This window comes from Leucoraja erinacea, chromosome 2, assembly GCF_028641065.1.
Source record: "Leucoraja erinacea ecotype New England chromosome 2, Leri_hhj_1, whole genome shotgun sequence".
NCBI classification, from domain to species: domain Eukaryota; kingdom Metazoa; phylum Chordata; class Chondrichthyes; order Rajiformes; family Rajidae; genus Leucoraja; species Leucoraja erinaceus.
The window spans coordinates 64,881,403-64,901,095 of NC_073378.1; the positions used below are offsets into that span (position 1 = coordinate 64,881,403).

Below are 19,693 nucleotides of genomic sequence, written 5' to 3' on the forward strand. Positions count from 1 at the left end.
TATGTGAATAATTTGAGTTTATTTTATTTATTGGGATGTCTTTATATAGATTTTTGAAGTGTCCTCTCCAGATATCACTGTCTTAAATTGGTTGTGTTTGGAGTTTTGTTGTGCTCAGGTTATTCCACATATTCCAAAATTGGTTTTGATTTATGGAATTTTCAATTTCTTCAAGTCTCTTGTGAGTGTAATTTTGTCTTTTGCTCCTAATCGTGTGTTTATACCTTTTAAGAGTTTCATTATATCCAATACTTAAGTCTTTATTCTCTGGAGCGCAGAAGGTTAAGGTGGGACTTGATAGAGGTCTTTAAAATGATGAGAGGGATAGACAGAGTTGACGTGGACAAGCTTTTCCCTTTGAGAATAGGGAAGATACAAACAAGAGGACATGACTTCAGAATTAAGGGACAGATGTTTAGGGGTAACATGAAGTGGAACGTCTTTACTCAGAGAGTGCTAGCGGTGTGGAATGAGCTTCCAGTGGAAGTGGTGGAGGCAAGTTCGTTGGTATCATTTAAAAATAAATTGGATAGACATATGGATGAGAAGGGAATGGAGGGTTATGGTATGAGTGCAGGCAGGTGGGACTAAGGGAAAATAATTGTTTGGCATAATAATAATAATAATAATAATAATAATAATAATAATAATAATAATAATAATAATAATAATAATAATAATAATAATAATAATAATAATGTTTATTTATATAGCACTTTTCAACAAGTGGAATTTGAACCAACCAAGGGCTTTACAGAGATTGATTAAAACTGACTCTTGAAGCAGATGAAATGTCACCGCCCCAAATCCCATACAATCCTGGGAAAACAAGAGGAAAGAAAAAATTGTTAAATTGTGTTGATTGGTGTTTTTGTACACTATAGAAATCAACAAGAAACGTCCCCCCACAGCAGAATTCACTGTGAGGGAAGGCACTAAAAATACCCAGTTCTCCCCCTCATAGTCCACCCGAGGTCGGGGTCTATATGTGGCCTCCTCAGCCAACTCGATGTTTTCAGGCCCTCTGCCGCGAAGCTGGATCATCGGCGTGGACCTGTAGGGCCGAGATGGCCTGTTTCCTTACTGTAATTGTTATATGGTTATATGGTTATATGGGTTGTTTGGCTGACGGTGTTTTTGGTTCGATATTTTCCTCAGGTCTTTTCTGACACTTTTACACTCATGGTCGAACCATTTTTCATGGTTGTGTTTTTTGATAATTTTTCTCTTCTGTTTCACAAGGTCAGCTTTGATAGCTGCCACGTGTAAGATCATATTAATGTCATTTATAGCCATGTTTACACCATCTCTAGTAGTCTCATATGGGTTTGTCTTGAATTTCAGTATTTTATTTGTGAGATCGGGTGAGTTCAGGGCCATGATGAGTTTATCTGCACTATCTGAAGCCCATTTGTAAGTCTGATTTAGTTTATACAGCTTACTGGGTTCCGTTTTTACGTCTTTAGTTTGAACAGGAAATCTTGAAACCAAGATAACCGACCGGTAATGTTAATGTCTGCTGAGCTTCACAGCCGTGTATCTCTGGCTTTTTAAAAGTTGTTCCCACTCCTTCTCCCTCCTTCTCCCCCTCCCTCCCCCCCCCTTCCCCCCATCCCTCCCCTCCCTCCCCACCCCTCTCCCCCCTCTTTTAAAGGACTTACCATACACTGTGCTTTAGCAGTCTTAATTACAGCGGCAACCTTCTTGTATATCGTGGTGTGTTTCTGTATCACCTTGGGTTTGCACGGTGGGAATTTCACTCAGTGCTCCCCCCGCTTGCCCTGTCACCCTCCTGCATAATGGGCTGGTGATGGGAGCGATGTGTGTGTGTGTGTTCCGCTCTGACAGTCGCCGTTCCAGTTGCCAGTTTTTCAGGCGACTTCCGGCAACTTGACAGTCGCCGGAAATCGCCTGAAAAATCGCCTAAGTGGCCCATAAGTGAAGTCTGCTATCCACATGTTGCTATATTCCACACCGTGTTCTGACCTCCTGCCGATTTTGAAGACGGTTGGTCTAGAATGGTGAGATGGAGCAAGGCCTTTAATGATAATCAGTCAACTAAACAGGCCAGGCTGAATGCAGATTCCAGCATCTACTGTGGTTTTGATTTTCATAACAATAACCAGAAATATTGATGTAAATGGAAACATCAATATAAGCATAAATAATTTAACAACAAATAACGTTTCTTCCCTAACTTTCTTATTCAAATGAATGGCTTCAGATCCTGCACCAAGTCTACGTAGCAAATATAATTGCTGTGGAATCCCTAGAAGTGTACGTGCCACTGCAGCAGTGAGTGCAGGAAATGGCTCGCAGAACTTAGTCAACAAGTTTGGGACTTTTACATCATGTGGCTACCCTGATACTTGCCTCCATTAACATCAAGAAATGCTAACATTTCCAGCAAGTCCTTACAAAATGGTGTGCAGCTAGTTTAACAATGCTTGTACAGTCTTAAAATTGCTATTATAAAAGCTTGTAGGATCTAAGAGAACAGATGCTTGCTGAGAGATGCAAATTACTGAAGTGTTTTACCATCAGTGTTTTACATGATGGGGAAGTCAAACAGTTTGGAGACCTTATATTAAAAGAGCAAAAGAGCACGTCAATTAAATAGGTTATTTTATGAACTCTAGTCTTTAAAAATATATAAGCATGGATTATTCAGAAAAGATTTGGATTAATATTTGAGTGCTGCTGAATTAAATATGGACTTTATGACACTAGAACAGTTGGTGTTCAGTGTTTGACTTTAATGGAGTGCATATCCTTGTTATATTTTTCATTATGGCTTTAATACAATGTTAAAACAAAGGACAAGGGACTGAACAATTTCTTCGGCAGCAGCCCCAATCAAGTTTATTAAGAGTGTTGTTAAATTAAGTACCATTTACGCCAATAAACTAATTGTGTGCTATTGCAGGTAGTGTCAACTACCACAAAATATGATTCCACACATTGGTAACAAATCTGTTTAATAACTGTTACAATTTACTGCATTTGTGGGAATAAATATGGTTCTTATTTTGATTCAGTAGGTTTTCTTACATGGATATAACTCCAAAAGCAGCACATTTATTTTCTGAGGATCCTTGATCCTTAAACTTTTGTAGGTTTTTTTCTCTCTCTGGAATTTCATTCAATTCTTTAATCCTTTGAAATCCTCCTTGTTCATTCCTAAACTTAATCGCATCAGAACTGATGGCCTTGTTTCACTGCCAGGTCTGTAAATTGCACTCTCAATACCCTCAACTCATTATCTCGCATTATTCTTTTATGGTGCTGTATTAAACCAACCAAGCTTTTCATCATCCCATCAAAATAACGTTGTACAGCTCACAATCTACACACCCATGTAGCACCTTATGATGCCGCATTAAAGGTACTGCATAATAAAAGTTGATGCCATTGTGTTTATATTTTTATATTTACATAATGCACATCAAAATAAAGTAAAAGGACCAACGTTCTATTTGAAATCCTTCTACCTCTTCATTCCTGTCGTGACATTAGTAACCGGACTGTGGTCCAAGCACTTCTGGTAGCAGAGATCAATTTTGGTATAAGGGCATGCTGTAGGCATCCTTATCACAGTTATTGATTTGGAGCCAGTGCATTGGATTCTGAAAATTGGTTCAGTGAAGAATTATCACCTGTAAATGCACAGATAGCTCAGCTATTACTGTCAAAGTCAATCCCTTTCACATAATATTTGTGATTTGCATAATTACATTTTGAAGAAGTTGAATTTGAGCCAACTGGAGATTGCTCCATTTCTTTAGCGATCTCAATGTTATAAGTGTAGTATTAACCAGCAGTGCATGGCATTTTGAAGAATAATGTACCCTGTGTGATGTTTTGTATGACCAATGGAATTACTTGTTTGCCTATGTAGTTATATTTCAAATGAATGATATCCTCAAGCTGTAATGATATGGATCTGAATTTCATGTATTCCTTTGTATTTGTTTTCCTGCTATTTTTCTTGTCTCTGCCACACTTGCATAAGTATTGATCATCCATCTTGTAGGGATGTCTCTGTAAGACACATATGTATGGGCTGTAGAAAATATGCTTTATCTGTGGGCATACACATTGTTGAATGCTACAATGCTCTGCAGTCTAGTAAAAATGATTACGATTTTGCTTCCAAGATTTCCCACTGATACAAACAGAATGGATGACTTACTTAAATATTTCCTCTTCTCTATTGTCCTGAGGCAGAGAGATGTATTTGTGTGAAACCGAAATAGGTTACAAATGTACCGACGCCATCACTGTTGAATTATAATCCATTGTCCTGTTTTTAATGCAGAACATCAAAGTGTAACCGATTTTGGTGTGCAGATGCAAATTCCTATAACATCTTATGTCATATTATTTGTGCTACTTATTTTATGTACGGTGTCAATGGGTTTTAGTAAAAACATGGTTTAGATTCAGATTCAGATTCAGATTCAATTTTAATTGTCATTGTCAGTGTACAGTACAGAGACAACAAAATGCATTTAGCATCTCCCTTGAAGAGCGACATAGCAAACGATTTGAATAAAATAAAATAATAAGTGTCCGGGGGGGGGGGGGGGGGGGGTGGTGGTGATTGGCAGTCACCGAGGTACGTTGTTTAGTAGAGTGACAGCCGCCTCTGGCGCCTCCCAGATGGTAGGAGGGTAAACAGTCCATGGTTGGGGTGAGAGCAGTCCTTGGCGATGCTGAGCGCCCTCCGCAGACAGCGCTTGCTTTGGACAGACTCAATGGAGGGGAGCGTGGAACCGGTGATGCGTTGGGCAATTTTCACCACTCTCTGCAATGCCTTCCGGTCGGAAACAGAGCAGTTGCCATACCATACTGTGATGCAGTTGGTAAGGATGCTCTCGATGGTGCAGCGGTAGAAGTTCACCAGGATCTGAGGAGACAGATGGACCTTCTTCAGTCTCCTCAGGAAGAAGAGACGCTGATGAGCCTTCTTGATCAGAGTAGAGGTATTGTGGGTCCAAGAGAGGTCATCGGAGATGTTGACTCCCAGGAACCTGAAGCTAGAAACACGTTCCACCTCCGTCCCGTTAATGTGGATGGGGGTGTGCGTGCCGCCTCTGGACTTCCTGAAGTCTACAATGAGCTCCTTGGTCTTCTTGGAGTTAAGGGCCAGGTTGTTGTCAGCGCACCATGCTGCTAAGTGCTGGACCTCCTCCCTGTAGGCCAGCTCATCGTTGTTGCTGATGAGGCCAATCACCATTGTATCATCTGCATACTTGATGATGGTGTTAGTACCATGTACAGGTGTGCAGTCATAGGTGAAGAGGGAGTAGAGGAGGGGGCTCAGCGCACAGCCCTGAGGAACGCCGGTGTTCAGGGTGAGGGTTGAAGAGGTGTGCTTGTCTAACCTCACAGACTGGGGTCTGTTGGTTAGAAAGTCCAGTATCCAGTTGCAGAGGGAGGGGTCGATGCCCAGGTTACCGAGTTTGGTGATCAGTTTTGATGGAATAATGGTGTTGAATGCTGAGCTGTAATCGATGAACAGCATTCTTACATAAGTGTCTCTGTTGTCAAGGTGGGAGAGGGCGGAGTGAAGTGCCGTTGAGATGGCATCCTCCGTACTCCTGTTCTTGTGGTAGGCAAACTGATAGGGATCCAGTGTGGGGGGTAGGCAGCTTTTGAGGTGTGCCAGGACCAGCCTCTCGAAGCACTTGGTGATGATGGGGGTAAGTGCAACAGGGCGGAAGTCGTTGAGGCTTGCCGCAGTGGAGTGTTTTGGCACTGGCACGATGGAGGTGGCTTTAAGGCAAGTGGGGACAACTGCTTGGGCAAGTGACAGGTTGAAAATGTCAGTCCAGACGTCTGTCAGCTGCGCAGCTTAGTGAAAATGGTTTAGTAAAAAACGATTGTCTGTTTTTAGTAAGTTTTGCAATGGGGTTCTTGTTTGTTCTGCTCTCTGAGCCTTAATAATTTTCTTTCCCAAATGGGTTTAGGTGAAACAATTAGGATAGGTGTAAAAGAGAACTACCTAATTTTGTATCTTGAACCTTTGGCTAATTAACACTGACATTGGTTCTTACATATTTAACATCATGATTGATCAACAAACTTCAAGTAAATCAATCTATTGCTGGGATCTGTTCTTCTCCCTAAGCAGCTGTTAACATTTCATTATTCCTTAGTCTTTCTGAGTAGTGTTTTAAATGCATAATATTTAGTGGCCGGTGAATGTTAATGCCATTAATTCACTGCATAAGATCTGAGATATAAATGTGAACTCATTGTGGACATTGTACAAACTATGCTGTGTGTGAGAGTTGATTTTCTGTTGTACGAAGGGGCTCCACTACATTTAGCTTCAATGCAGCTTTGACTTCACTCAGTGTCATTATTTACTGCACTGTTATGTGAATTTTTCTTCAAATGTAATTGGTTGCAGACACTGCACAAAACCCCACAATGTGAACATTTTGTCACCACGTTGAATCGAAGATCAGTATCACAGTCACTCGAAAATGCATTGCAGGCCTGTTGACACTCATAGACATTGCAAGCGTCAAAGACAGTTTACCTCCAAGTTTGATTTTTTCCAATCCTGGATGAAAGACCATCAGAAGCAAAATCTGCAATTAAATCAAACCCTGAATTGTCACAGATTTAGTTTTATTGCAAAGACATGAATTTGCATTTCCTTGCTAGGTTATTGTGAGACAAGTGTGAAGATTGTTTAAGGTTTGTCAAACAGCACATAATTTGTGAGTTGCAAACATTCAACAATCTGTGGTTAAGTGCACTGGCGAGGATGGTCAACAACAATGTGATCATAAGATCATCAAAATTATGTTTGAATTCTGTTTTGGCTTCAAGCCTCTTGATACACTACGTTTGCAGTATGACAAGCTTTTGCATACTGGGTTAGTTTTTCATAAGCCACACCGTTTTCCTTTTGATGATGTTGGAGGAGATGCAAGTGACCTATCCCTGTACCTCCTCCCTCGACTGACAGTCCTTTCAGGTGAGGCAGAGGTCCACTTGCACCTCCTCCAATGTCATCTACTGTATCTGCTGTTCGAGATGTGGACTCCTATATATCGGCGAGATCGAGCGCAGATTCACTGAACACCTTTGCACAGTCTGCCTCGACCTACATGATTTCCCGGTTGCCAAACACTTTAACTCCCCTTCCCATTCCCACATTGACCTTTCATTCCTGGGCTTCCTCCACTGTCAAAGTGAGGCCAAATGTAAATTGGAAGATCAACACCTCACATTTTGCTTGGACAGCTTAAAACTCAGCGGTATGAATATTGATTTCACAAACTTCAAGTAACCTTTGCATTCCCCCTCTCTGTCCTTCCCCCAGCCATGTCATTGTATTAGTTTTACTGTCATCCTGTTGAGTTCCTCTGTCTGTATAACTCATTATCACCTTTCCCACAGCCAACAATGGAACATTGTGGGCTCCACATTCCCTTGATTATTGTTGTTTTTTTGTATCTTCCATTTATTTGTCTTAAGTACCATTTATATCCCTTGTTCCCCTTTCCCGACTCTCAGTCTGAAGAAGGGTCTCGAACCGAAATGTCACGTATTCCTTTTTCCAGAGATGCTACCTGACCCACTAAATTATTCCAGCTTTTTGTGTCTGTCGCATTTTCTATACTCAATACTCCGACTTATGTAGGTCAATGTGCTGAAAGCCTTCTTGACCACCTGTGATGCCACTTTCATGGAAATATGTACCTGTATTCCCAGATCTCTCTGCTCTGCAACACTCCCCAGAGCCCTTCCATTCACTGTGTAGGTATTGCCATGGTTTGACTCTCCAAAATGCAACACCTTGTACTAATCTGTATTAAACAAAATCAGCTTTCATGCCCAACCAATCATGATCCAGCCACAATGTTTGACAACCACCTCCACTATCCACAATATTATTCACTTTAGTGTCATCTGCAAACTTACAATGGGATAGTAATGTTTAAAATAGTCTGATGCTGCCTGATCCATTAAGTTACTCCAGCACTGTGTCTATATTTAATTGTCATATGTCAGAATCAGAATCAGAATGCTTTATTGTCATTGCATGTGTCACACACAACAAGATAGTAAGATTAAACGAGAACTTACCAGTTTGAAGTTTGATCTGTATTTTATGAGGAGTTACGATGAGGGATTTCGTGAAGAACCCCGCTTCCACGCTTGCGTGTCATTCTTCAAAGCAGCGGTGTGAGGTCACAGGAACCTATAATGATCTAACATAGTAAGATTATCAAAGAGATACCAGTTTTTGATATGATCATAAGAGGGTGGGAGCGGGTGGCACGAAATCCCTCATCGTAACTCCTCATAAAATACAGATCAAACTTCAAACTGGTAAGTTCTCGTTTAATCTTACTATTTTACTTCGGAGTCACGTGAGTGACTTCGTGAAGATTTCAAAGCTCTGTGACCTCATGCCGTGGAACGAGTCCATGCTTCACAACTGCCTTGGGTATTGGGAGAGAGCATCATTAGTAATTTTAAAACACAATATACAAAGAGTTGTGTGGTATAATGAAAAAATTATATAACATTTTTTAAAATTTGAGAATCATAGCCCTGTAACCTTTCGGGCAATTATTTTGTTGGACATAAAATGTCTTCTTAATACAAATGATGGCTCCAAAATTTAAACTGGTTTATTATAAAAACCTGTGGAAAAACCCTTTTTGAATGACCATCCTGCCATTCTGAGGATTTGGTCTGTGGGTACCTGTACAAATTTTTGCTGCGGATGTTGCTGCAGCCCTGGTGGAATGAGAGTTAAAACATTAGTGTCATTTTTAGGACCTATTTGAGCCACCTAATATAGTTTGAGTCGTGACCCTTTCATGCGGTTTCTTTTAAGAGATAAACAACTCCATTTTCTGACCTCGAATGTTCTTAGTATATTCCATATATTGTTAGATGTGTCTTGCTATACACCGTCGTTTGCCATATGGGTGTACCATAAATTCAAACACTTGACCTGAGGAAACCCGATCTGTTTTCTTTTATTAAATCCTGTATGACAACACCAGTTTCTCGGTGAGATGATCAGGGAGTCCAGGCTCAGTTTGCTTAATGGCTGGACTTGTTGTGCGGTAAATAACACCATGAGCATAACCATCTTCCTGGTCTGTTACTGAAGTGACAACGCTGTTATGAGCTACAAGCTCCTCAGCATGTTGAGAAACGACACCTACGTCCCAGATTTCGGAGTACCTGGTTTTCTTACCAGGGGTGCGTTCCCACCGCGTGCCGCTCTGTTCCTTGTGATAGGTAATTGGAGAGTGCACTTGTGGCACTATTGATGACACTGTAGCTCCATCGATTATCATAATGGAGGCTTGTAAAAATTCCAATACGGCCAGAATGTTCTTGGCCTTTTGGTCGAGGTTGTTGTCCAAGCAGTATATGCCCCATTTCTTGATGTCCAAAGGTACTGCTTCCGTGTTGACAGTCTTAGTGCAGATGAGATGAGATTCATCGTCCTGTCTGACAGCCCAATGCCGTGCAGTGGGTCTTTAGACTCTATAAATCCATAATCCATAGTCTTATGGCATGGATGACAGCCTCCAGTCACTGGAAAATTAATAATTTTTTGGCTATGTTCAATAGGGAACATGGTTCTAAACCATCCCCTGTATGACCGAATACCATGATTTAGAAGGTCAGTCGGAACTCTGAGAATTCCAGATGCCGAGTGTAGTTGAATTATCCCTAGTACCCCATTGATGGGGCCGAACGGGGGAAAAACATCACCCTATGGCTTTGTTACATAACAATGCCAAGCTGGTTTTAGAATTTTAGTAAATAATATTGGAGCTAATGATTGCCCCTATTGTAAGCTCTATTGCCAAAGTTCCTCTTTTGAGTCAATGCCTGCCATATAGAAAACCCGCAGCTGACACCAAGTCTTATCAAGAAAAAAGAGTATCCATCTTAAAATGAATATCTAGAACAAATGTGTTTAGGGTTAAAATCAATGATAATCCTGCAACCCTACTCTATTTATTTTTAATAAATATGTTTGATACAATTCTAATGTTCCATGAAAAGTATGCTCAATCACATCTTTTGTGTACAATTTTTTGTAGACCATGTGGGTTTTAGATTGTTTGGTTTATGTAAGGACAAAATGCCCTTCTGGTGTATGTTGTACTGTGGTTATTGGAATGAGTAAATCTTATCAGATAACCCTGAATACTGCTGAGATTATATGAATCTGTAGTGATTATATGCCATACATAACTGTAGTGTTGCAACCTCCCCTACCATCATAGGTCCCTATTATAAACAGAAGAAAACCCCACCCACCTACCTCCATGGTTACCGGTGGTTGTGTTATTTCCTTGTTTTTTTTTGACAAAGGAGGTTCTGGTTTGATATCTCTTGTTCGGGGTTGTGTGGGAGGTTGAGGTTCCCGCATCTTCCAGGGTGGCCGCCCTGGCCATACCCTAAAAAAGGATCCTGCGGGTTATTGATTTCTAGCACTGCCACTGGTATGAGCCACATTATTTATGGCGTTGCCTGTGGCCGGTATCATGCTCCAAAAATAGGCCCTTGCGCTGGCCTTGATGAGCCCCAGTGTCTTGGCTTTGTCCACTCACGGTTCTTTGTTTGCAAATGGTAGCATTTTTTGGGGTCCCAGTGCTGGCTGAATGGCAGCCTTCCATGTGTAGTTCAGATCATATTGCATATTACTAAACAGAGCTAGTGCGTCTAGATGGTCTTTGGTTACCTACGTTTAGTCCAGGGTGCGAGTGTATTCTATGATGCCTTCCGTCAATCCCTTTAAGGTTCTCTGGATCTTGAGGTCCTGGTTCCTGATGTTCGTCCATATGCTGCCAAATGCATTGGTTTACACTGGGCACCCGTAATGCCTCACCGTTGCCAGGTGGCAGATGTCTGGCCAGTGTCTGTAAATTTTTTCCCTGTTGGCGTTTGTGGCCAGACATATAGTAATACTATTGCCATCCTGGATCCAAGTCTACCCATGTTTGACTTGGTTAAAGTAATCAGCCACCATGTCCAGCAGAGTCCCTGCTGTGTTAGGATCATGGGATGCTGTTTTACCAGGCTCTGGCCCATCAGGGTCCTGCCTACTCTTTTTTATAGAGTTAGAGATCTCTAGGGTCCCGCACGGGGTACCCATGTGGGGCTTAACTGCTGCCCACTTGTCTTTTGTTCTGCGGACCCCTCTTGCAAGTCAACCCAGAACTGACCCACAGTGCTCCCCTCTGATGGGGTAGAAGCATTGTGCAGCCCTCAAAGAGGTACTGCTGTGGGTTATCACGTTGGAGGAAGGCTCCATACACCGCTTCTTCCCGCTCCAGCCCTCTCGGGCGCTGGTTGCCGGCGGTTTTATGCAAAGTCGGACCCTTCTCAGTCCACTACCTTGTTTGATTTGTGTCTCGCCTACCGCTCGGCCACATGGATCTGGCCGGTGCGGGGCCGACATCGGGCACCGCTGATCCCACTACGGTTGATCCAAGTGCCGCTGGCTGCTGCTGGCTGCCCCCTGTTCCACGGTCCTCCTTCTCCAGCTTGTCCTTCCTTCCGTGGAGTGGATATGGCCGGTGTGGAGGATAACTGGCACAGCTGATTCCATCTATTCCTTTAACCCGGCTCCAACGCTCTCAGCGCTCCTGGCTGCTCCTTTATCTTAGACCCATGGGACCCACCCCCGTACTGACGGTACTGGTCCCTTGCGGTCGTTGCAGCCGGTCAACCCCACTCTAATGCCCTCAATTCTGGGCACTCCTACTTATATGGTCCTTAGCTAAGGAACATATAAGACATTAAAACTGATGATAACAGCTATTATAGATTTTATTTAATATATGGTCCCTAGATAAGGGACGTATCAGATATTAAACTGATAAGAACAGATACTACACTTGGTCTTAGCCAAAAGGCCTAGAAGCGATCATTGTAACTAAAACCCCCGCTGGGACCGACCCTGGTACTCACATACTGGTCCCTTGTAGTAGATTGCAGCCAGTCAACTGCCAAGTCCTTTGCTGCTGAAAAATGAATTTTCTCACCGTGCTGGAGCGAAGTTGGGCACAGGTGTTTTCCTCCTCCGGGAATCGATGTGCCCATGCTGCTCCTGCCGTTGCCAGCTCCTGCCGTTGCCAGCTCCTGCCGCAACCTGCGCTCCTGCAGCTGTCAGTGCTCCTGCAGCTGCCGGCTGCCACTGCAGCTGCCCGTACTCCTGCAGCTGCCCGTACTCCTGCAGCTGCCCGTACTCCTGCCGCTGCCCGTACTCCTGCAGCTGCCGGCTGCCGCTGCTGCCGACTGCCGCCGCTCCTCCGCGGTTCACCCGCCGGCCTTCTGCAGCTTACATGGACCCGGTCCATGTCTGCACCTAGAAGGTAAGTTGAAGGAAACGCAGGGTCTCTTACCTGCTGTTCCCGACTTTCCTTCTCCCGCTGGTGACCGTCGTTCCCTCCGTTGCGGGTTGGAGCCGCTCGGACCAAACCCCGGTGTTCACGGGCCTGGTCCTTCGCGGCAGTTCCGCAGCCGGTAACCCCGGCTGTTCCTATAGATCCCCTGGACCCTGGGCCTTACCTTTTGAAGAAGGTTTTCGTCCCCAACGTCCCGTTCCGACTCCATAAGTGCCGCTGCACTCGCTGAGCGTTTCGAGCCCCGGTACCGCTGGTCCGAGCTGTCTGTCCCGCAGCCTCTGTGCTGGCTGCTAGCGACTGGTCCCAAGTCAGTCTCGCTTGAGACCGGCATACGGAACCTCTTTGCTTTGCTTCCCGCCCGGCCGAGAGGTGAATTTTGCCGGTGCGGGAGCAAAGTCGGGCTCAGGTTGTTCCCCTCCAGGGAAACTCGTGCTGTTGCTGCTGCCGGCTGCTCGCCCTCCACGGGTCTCCCCGCCGGCTTTCCGCAGCCACCTAAAAGTAAGTAGTAAAAGAGGGAAAACGCAGAGTCTCTTACCTGCTGTTCCCGACTTTCAAATCTCCCGCTTGGGGAACGCCGTTCCCCCTGTGTGACTCGTTGCAATGCGTGTAGCGATATGACACGCAAGCGTGGAAGCGGGGTTCTTCACGAAGTCACTCACGTGACTCCGAAGTAAAATTACTGTGTCTCTCCATTTAAAAGAACTTCAAACATTCACATACTCATAATTTTTACACCCCCTCCCTCCCCAAACCCACCCATGGATTCACATTTACATAAATTAACACTGTCTCCCACCCCCCCTCCTTCCCCATAACCCGCTCCCGAGACAGAGTTCAGTTCCAAGATTGGTGATAGGTAAAAGCTGTTCTTGAGTCTGGCAGTGCGTGACATTAGCGACTTGTACCTATTTCCTGAAGGCTGCAGTGTGGAAAGGTGGTGACAAGGATGTGTGATGTCTTTCACGATATTACAGGTCCTGCTGCGGCATCTGGAGTGGTAAATGTCCTCCAGAGGGGGCAGGGGGAGTCCAATGATACCCTGGGCAGTTTTTATCACCCTCTGGAGAGCTGCTCTGTCAGCTGCTGAACAGTTCCCAAACCAGGCAGTTATGCAGTAAGTCAGTATGCTTTCTACCGAACAGCGGTAGAAAGACTCCAGCAGTTTAGCAGACAGATGGGCCTTCCTCAGTGTTCTGAGGAAGTAAAGTCTCTGTTGCACCTTTTTTACAACTACAGCAGAGTTCACAGACCATTTAAGATCCTCACTGATGTTGATCCCTAGAAATTAAAAACTAGGCACCCTCTCCACCTCCTCGCCCCCTATCTCCAGTGGCCTGAGCTCCGCTCTATGTCGCCTGAAATCAGTGATGATCTCCTTTGTCTTTTTAGTGTTCAGAGAGAGATTGTTGTGAGCACACCACTCCGAAAGTCTGTGCACCTCCTCTCTATAGGCGACCTCGTTCCCATTTGAGATGAGCCCCACCACGGTTGTATCGTTCGCAAATTTTATGATCCTATTTGCGGGGTGATGGGGCAAGCAGTCATGTGTGTATAGGGCGTAGAGGAGCAGACTGAGCACACAGCCCTGCGGTGCTCCTGTGCTGAGGGTCAGGGATGTCGAGGTGTAGGGTCCAAGTCTCACTGTCTGTGGGCGTTCACTGAGAAAGTCCAATATCCACTGACACAGTTGACTGCTGAGGCCAAGGTCTAGCATTTTTGTGATCAGCTTGCTTGGTATGATTGTATTAAAAGCTGAGCTGTAATCAACAAAAAGCACCCTGACATATGACCCCTTCTCCTCTAGGTGTTGTAGTGCAGCATGGAGCACAGTGTTTATGGCATCCTCTGTAGATCTATTAGCCCTATATGCATACTGGTGTGGGTCGAGTGAGGGGGGGAGAGATAATTTAAGGTGACCTAGGACCAGCCTTTCAAAGCTCTTGGAGACTACAGATGTCGAGCAATGGGCCTGTAGTCATTGAGGCAGTTGATGATTGTCTGCTTGGGCACCGGGATGATAGTGGTGGTTTTCAGACACGCTGGCACGGAGGAGTGTGCTACGGAAAAGTTAAAAATGTGAAGAAGATTTGAAGAGGTGAGAAGAACTTTTTTCACACAGAGAGTGGTGAATCTCTGGAACTCTCTGCCACGGAGGGTAGTCGAGGCCAGTTCATTGGCTATATTTAAGAGGGAGTTAGATGTGGCCCTTGTGGCTAAGGGGATCAGAGGGTATGGAGAGAAGGCAGGTATGGGATACTGAATTGGATGATCAGCCATGATCATATTGAATGGCGGTGCAGGCTCGAAGGGCCAAATGGCCTACTCCTGCATCTAATTTCTATGTTTCTATGTTTCTATGTCTGTGAATACCCCAGCGAGCTGGTGAGCACAGTCCCGGAGCACCCGGCCTGGGATCTCTTCTGGGCCAGCAGCCTTACTAGCATTAACAGATTATCAGGGCCCACGTCACCTCCTCTAACTGGAGGGTAAGTGGCTGGTCAGCAGGGTCCAGTTGGAGAGAGGATCTTTCATTCGGACCTTTCTCGAAACGGGCAAAAAAGTGGTTGAGCTCCTCTGCCAGCGATGTATTTGCAGCTGTCGGTGGGTCCCTGCTGCCCCTGAGGTTTGTTAGGTGATGTATTCCCTGCAACATGCGTGCTGTATCCCTGGAGGTGAAATGGTCCTCGATCTTCTCCTTGTAGGACATTTTAGCTGATTTAATGCCTCGCTTAAGGTTGCGTCTGGCAGCGCTGTACAATTCTTTGTTGCCAGATTTGTGGGCCAAGTCCCGCTCCTTCAGAAGACGCTGGACCTCCGTAGTCATCCATGGTTTCCTGTTCGGAAAGACACAGATGCACTTGTTGATGGTGACACATTCCACACAACATCTGATGTAGAAGAGTACTGCTGCAGCGTACTCTTCTAGGTCCTGGTTATAAAATAGACTCCAGTCTGTGCTCTGAAAGCAGTCCTTCCGTTGTAAGGTTGCATCCTCTGGCCAAGTTTTAATTATCCTGGTAGTGGGTTTCTGCTTTCTACTGATGGGGATGTAGGCTGGGATTAACAACAATGACTGGTGGTCTGATTGTCCAAGGGGGGGAGGGATAAGGCTCTGTAACCTTGTGGAATGATAGAATAAACACAGTCTAGTGTGTTTTCCCCTCAAGTTGGGCATTTAACATGTTGCACAAACTGTGGCGACAATGGCTCAATGAAATTCTAATTTGAAGCCTGTAAATACCCACAGATAATACATAAACAAAAACGTCAATAAGTTAAGAATCGCAGTAATAGTGCAAGACAAGCTCAAAGTACTTTATGCACCCAAAGACAGTCCATGGAAGTTCATAGTTGAGGTTAAGGTTGTATGGTGTTCAAGCGTCTGATGATTGTCGGAAATAAGCTATTCTTGAACATTCTGGTCACAATTTTCAAGCTATACTTTCTTCCCGATGGCGGGAGCTAAATGTGGGCATGGCCTTGCGTGGTGTGGGTCCTTGATGACATTGGCTACCTTCGATGGTCTACTTCCCTCTGTAAACGCCTTCATTCCTGGCCATTCAAGTTTCCGCACCAGGTCGTGATGTAAGCAGTCATCATGCTATCTACTGTACACCTGTTGAAGTTCAAGAGGGTATTCGACAACATACTGAATCTCCTCAATCTTCTAAGGAAGTGGTGAACGATGGTATATCTTTGAGATTCAAAGACATACCATCAGTTAAGGGCCTGTTAAGGGCTTAGACACACTAGAGGCAGGAAACATGTTCCTGATGTTGGGGGAGTCCAGAACCAGGGGCCACAGTTTAAGAATAAGGAGCAAGCCATTTAGAATGGAGATGAGGAAACACTTTTTCTCACAGAGAGTGGTGAGTGTGGAATTCTCTGCCTCAGAGGGCAGTGGAGGCAGGTTCTCTGGATGCTTTCAAGAGAGAGCTAGATACGGCTCCTAAAAATGGCAGAGTCAGGGGATATGGGGAGAAGGCAGGAACGGGGTACTGATTGGGGATGACCAGCCATGATCACATTGAATGGCGGTGCTGGCTCGAAGGGCCAAATGGCCTACTCCTGCACCTATTGTCTATACAAGATACAAGATACAAAATACAATTTATCTTGTATAAATCATTTGGACCCCTTGAGGTCCAAACGAAATGACGTTTCTGCAGCCATACATTACAAACAAATAGACCCAAGACACAACATAATTTACATAAACATCCATCACATTGCTGTGATGGAAGGCCAAAATAACTTCTCTCCAATGCACTCCCCCCACCCGCCCCCCCCGAAAGTCAAAGCCCCCGGCTGGCGATGGCGATTGTCCCGCGGGCATTAAAGCCACGCCGGGTGATGCAAGGTCGCACACCGGGTTCTTGATGTTAGAGCCCCCGGCATGCGCTCGCAGAGTCCCGCGGCCATTCCAAGCCACGCGGGGCGGTGCTGTAAGGCCCCGCTCCAGGAGCTCTTCGACCCCGCAACTCGGGCGGGAGAAGTCGCCGTTGCGGGAGCCCTGAAAAGCGGTCTCCCTCCAGGGACCCGCGGGCTCCCGGTGCCGCCGTCCGCCAGACCCACAGTTGCAGCCTCTGAATCTCCGGAGGTCGGGCCGCAGCAGCGCTCCACCACCGCTCCACCCGCTCTGGACTCGGCCAGCTCCGCGACGGTGAGGTGAGTAGTCGGCACCAGAGCCCCCGGTCTTCCTGTTGGAGGCTGCTCCTCATTGCAGCCCCAATGACAACGGAGACCCGACAAAGAAAAGGTCGGGTCTCCCGGGCAGGGAGAGATTTAAAAGTTACCCCCTCTCTCCCCCCCCCCACACACACATACCCCAACAAAAAATAACAAAAAACACATAAAAACATAGACAAAAAATAATAAAAACGCAGACGGGCTGCAGAGGCCGCTGCTGACGAGAGTCGCGCCGCCTACCGGGTCGCACTGCCTATTATCTATTGTCTATTGTCTATTGAGATTGCATCAATGTGCTGGACCCAGGGCACATTTTCATGGATTTGCATGCCCAGGAACCTGAGGCAGATGACTCTCTCCATGGCCGTCCTAAGGGGGGGGGGGGGGGGCATTGGTTGCGGTTGCACTCCCTTTTTTTCCCAAGAATAAGACAAAATCCCGAGAAAAAAAAATTTGGAGCCCAATCAGCATTTCCACATTGATTGAAATTACCCGAAATTCTGATTCCAGCCCGCTGGATGATTTGGGAGAACAAATTTGCGCAGTTGGGGAAAGCTGGCAAAGCTGTCTCTCCGCACATGCGCAGTGGGCCCTGGCGGGATCACATCACCATTTGCACTCCACACAATCAAAGATCGCCTCGACGCCTCGTGTCTACGCTGGGTAAGTAGTTGAATATTGCGTGGAGGGAAGGGGAGTCTGTTTTTTATCCTGCGTGGCAAACTAATCGCGAGGGGTCCAATCCGGCCTGCAGGATGTTTTGGAAAAAAAAGGAGTGCCCAATTCTCCGGGCCTGGGAGGGGGGGTTGCGTTGTCTGCCTGTCCGGTCCAGCGCCTTCATCCGCGGCGTCTGAGCCTCACCACTGGTCAGCCTGGAGAATGTTCTCCCGTCGCTGGGCGTGAGTGGGAATGACTGAATCTGATCCCAGTCCTGGCAGCTGCCTTAACCGTGACACCTGACGCCACTCCGGCAGGGCCCACACCATGGGGTGATCGCTGGTCAGCACGGACTCGGTGGGCCGAAGGGCCTGTTTCTGCGCTGTATCTCTAAAAACTAAAAAGCCCCAAAGTCCTTAGTGCAACCAAGACGGTTTGTAGTTCTTAGTTTAGTTAGTGTTTGTAGTTTTCAAGAGGTCGATGGCTGTTGGGTAGGAGCTACAGAAGGGCCTTGACCCGAAAACGGGGGGGGAGAGGGGGGGGGAGAGAGGAGGTGGGGGGGGGGGGGGGGGGGGGAGAGGAGGGGGGGGAGAGAGAGGAGGGTGGAGATAGCATGGGGAGAGGGGAGGGGGAAAAGACATGGGGGAGAGGAGGGGGGGAAAAAGAGATGAGGGAGAGGTGGGGGAGAGGGAGAGGAGGAGGGGGAGGGGAGGAGGGGGAGGAGAGGAGGAGGGGGGGGGAGAGGAGGAGGGGAGGGGAGCCAAGAGCAGCGGGGGGTGAGCTTCGTGGAGCGAGAGCAGCAGGATGGGGAGCAGCAGGGGAGCGGCATCACTCGCAGCACGAGCAAGACGACGCAGACCCATTGTGACGTCATCAGTGAAAAAGTCTTTTTTATTTCAAAGTTTTGATGGAATCATCAACATTTTCATTAATAACTCGAGAAATAACATGACATGACATTTTCAGATAAGGCGATTTCAGACTCCATGGAAAAAAATCTCTACCGGAATATTTAAATATTTCACCATTACCGCGTCATGTTTTCGAGAAGATGTGATTATACACACACACACACACACCCACATGCAAGATCAGAGTTTTATAAGTATAGCGATGTCATTATATATTTTTATGTTATTGAATCAAAATCAAGAATTATAAATTCACATGTCAAAAATGGTTTCACAATTCAATAATACTGATTTTCAGTATTCCATACTGATATTTGAGAATACATGAGGTTGCTGGCAAAGTAGTGATTTTCAAAAATCCAGTTTCTGCGTAGTATATTCTATTGCATTTATGTGAGACATACCGATTGCCCCAACAAAATACTGATTTTCAGCCATCAAAATACGGAAATGCTCGGTGAAACTTGGCAGCTCTGCAATTAATCACAATCACTTTGTGTTTGAGAATTCAAAATGTGATTTGTGATCTTGTTTATGAGTCAACATGGAACTAGAATTTGTTATAATAGTATGACAGTAAAATAGGTTTGTTTGAAAGCGATCATAGTATGCGATAATGTAAATGCAGCATTTAGTTTCACTTCAATTTTCATGATGGAAATTTAAGTCGAACTAAATGTTGTATTCACATCACTATTCCATGTTGAAATTGATGTGATGTGAAGTTGTTAGGTCAGGAGGGCCATTAAAGGTGCACTGCACACACTATCACAGTCTAACAGTAACAGGCAATCAAATCAACACACAAACCATTTTCTAAAAGACGGTTTTCTTTACTGCAAAAACTTACAGTATTTTATTTGCAGTTTTTGCATGTTCCTTTATAACATTTTACATAACGTTTTACAACAGTACAGCTTGATTATTTAAACAAGGACTTCAATTCTTGATCTTAAAAAATGTATACAACAATGACCCCAATCATCCCATTCCATCCACTCATTACTCTTGACCCAACCAAAA

At 45.3% G+C, this 19,693-nt stretch overlaps 1 pseudogene; it reads right to left on the bottom strand.

The window, feature by feature from the left end:
* Positions 1-11,765: 11,765 nt before the first annotated feature.
* On the bottom strand, positions 11,766-11,933 carry LOC129693331 (U2 spliceosomal RNA; annotated as a pseudogene).
* Between the last annotated feature and the right edge of the window lie 7,760 nt (positions 11,934-19,693).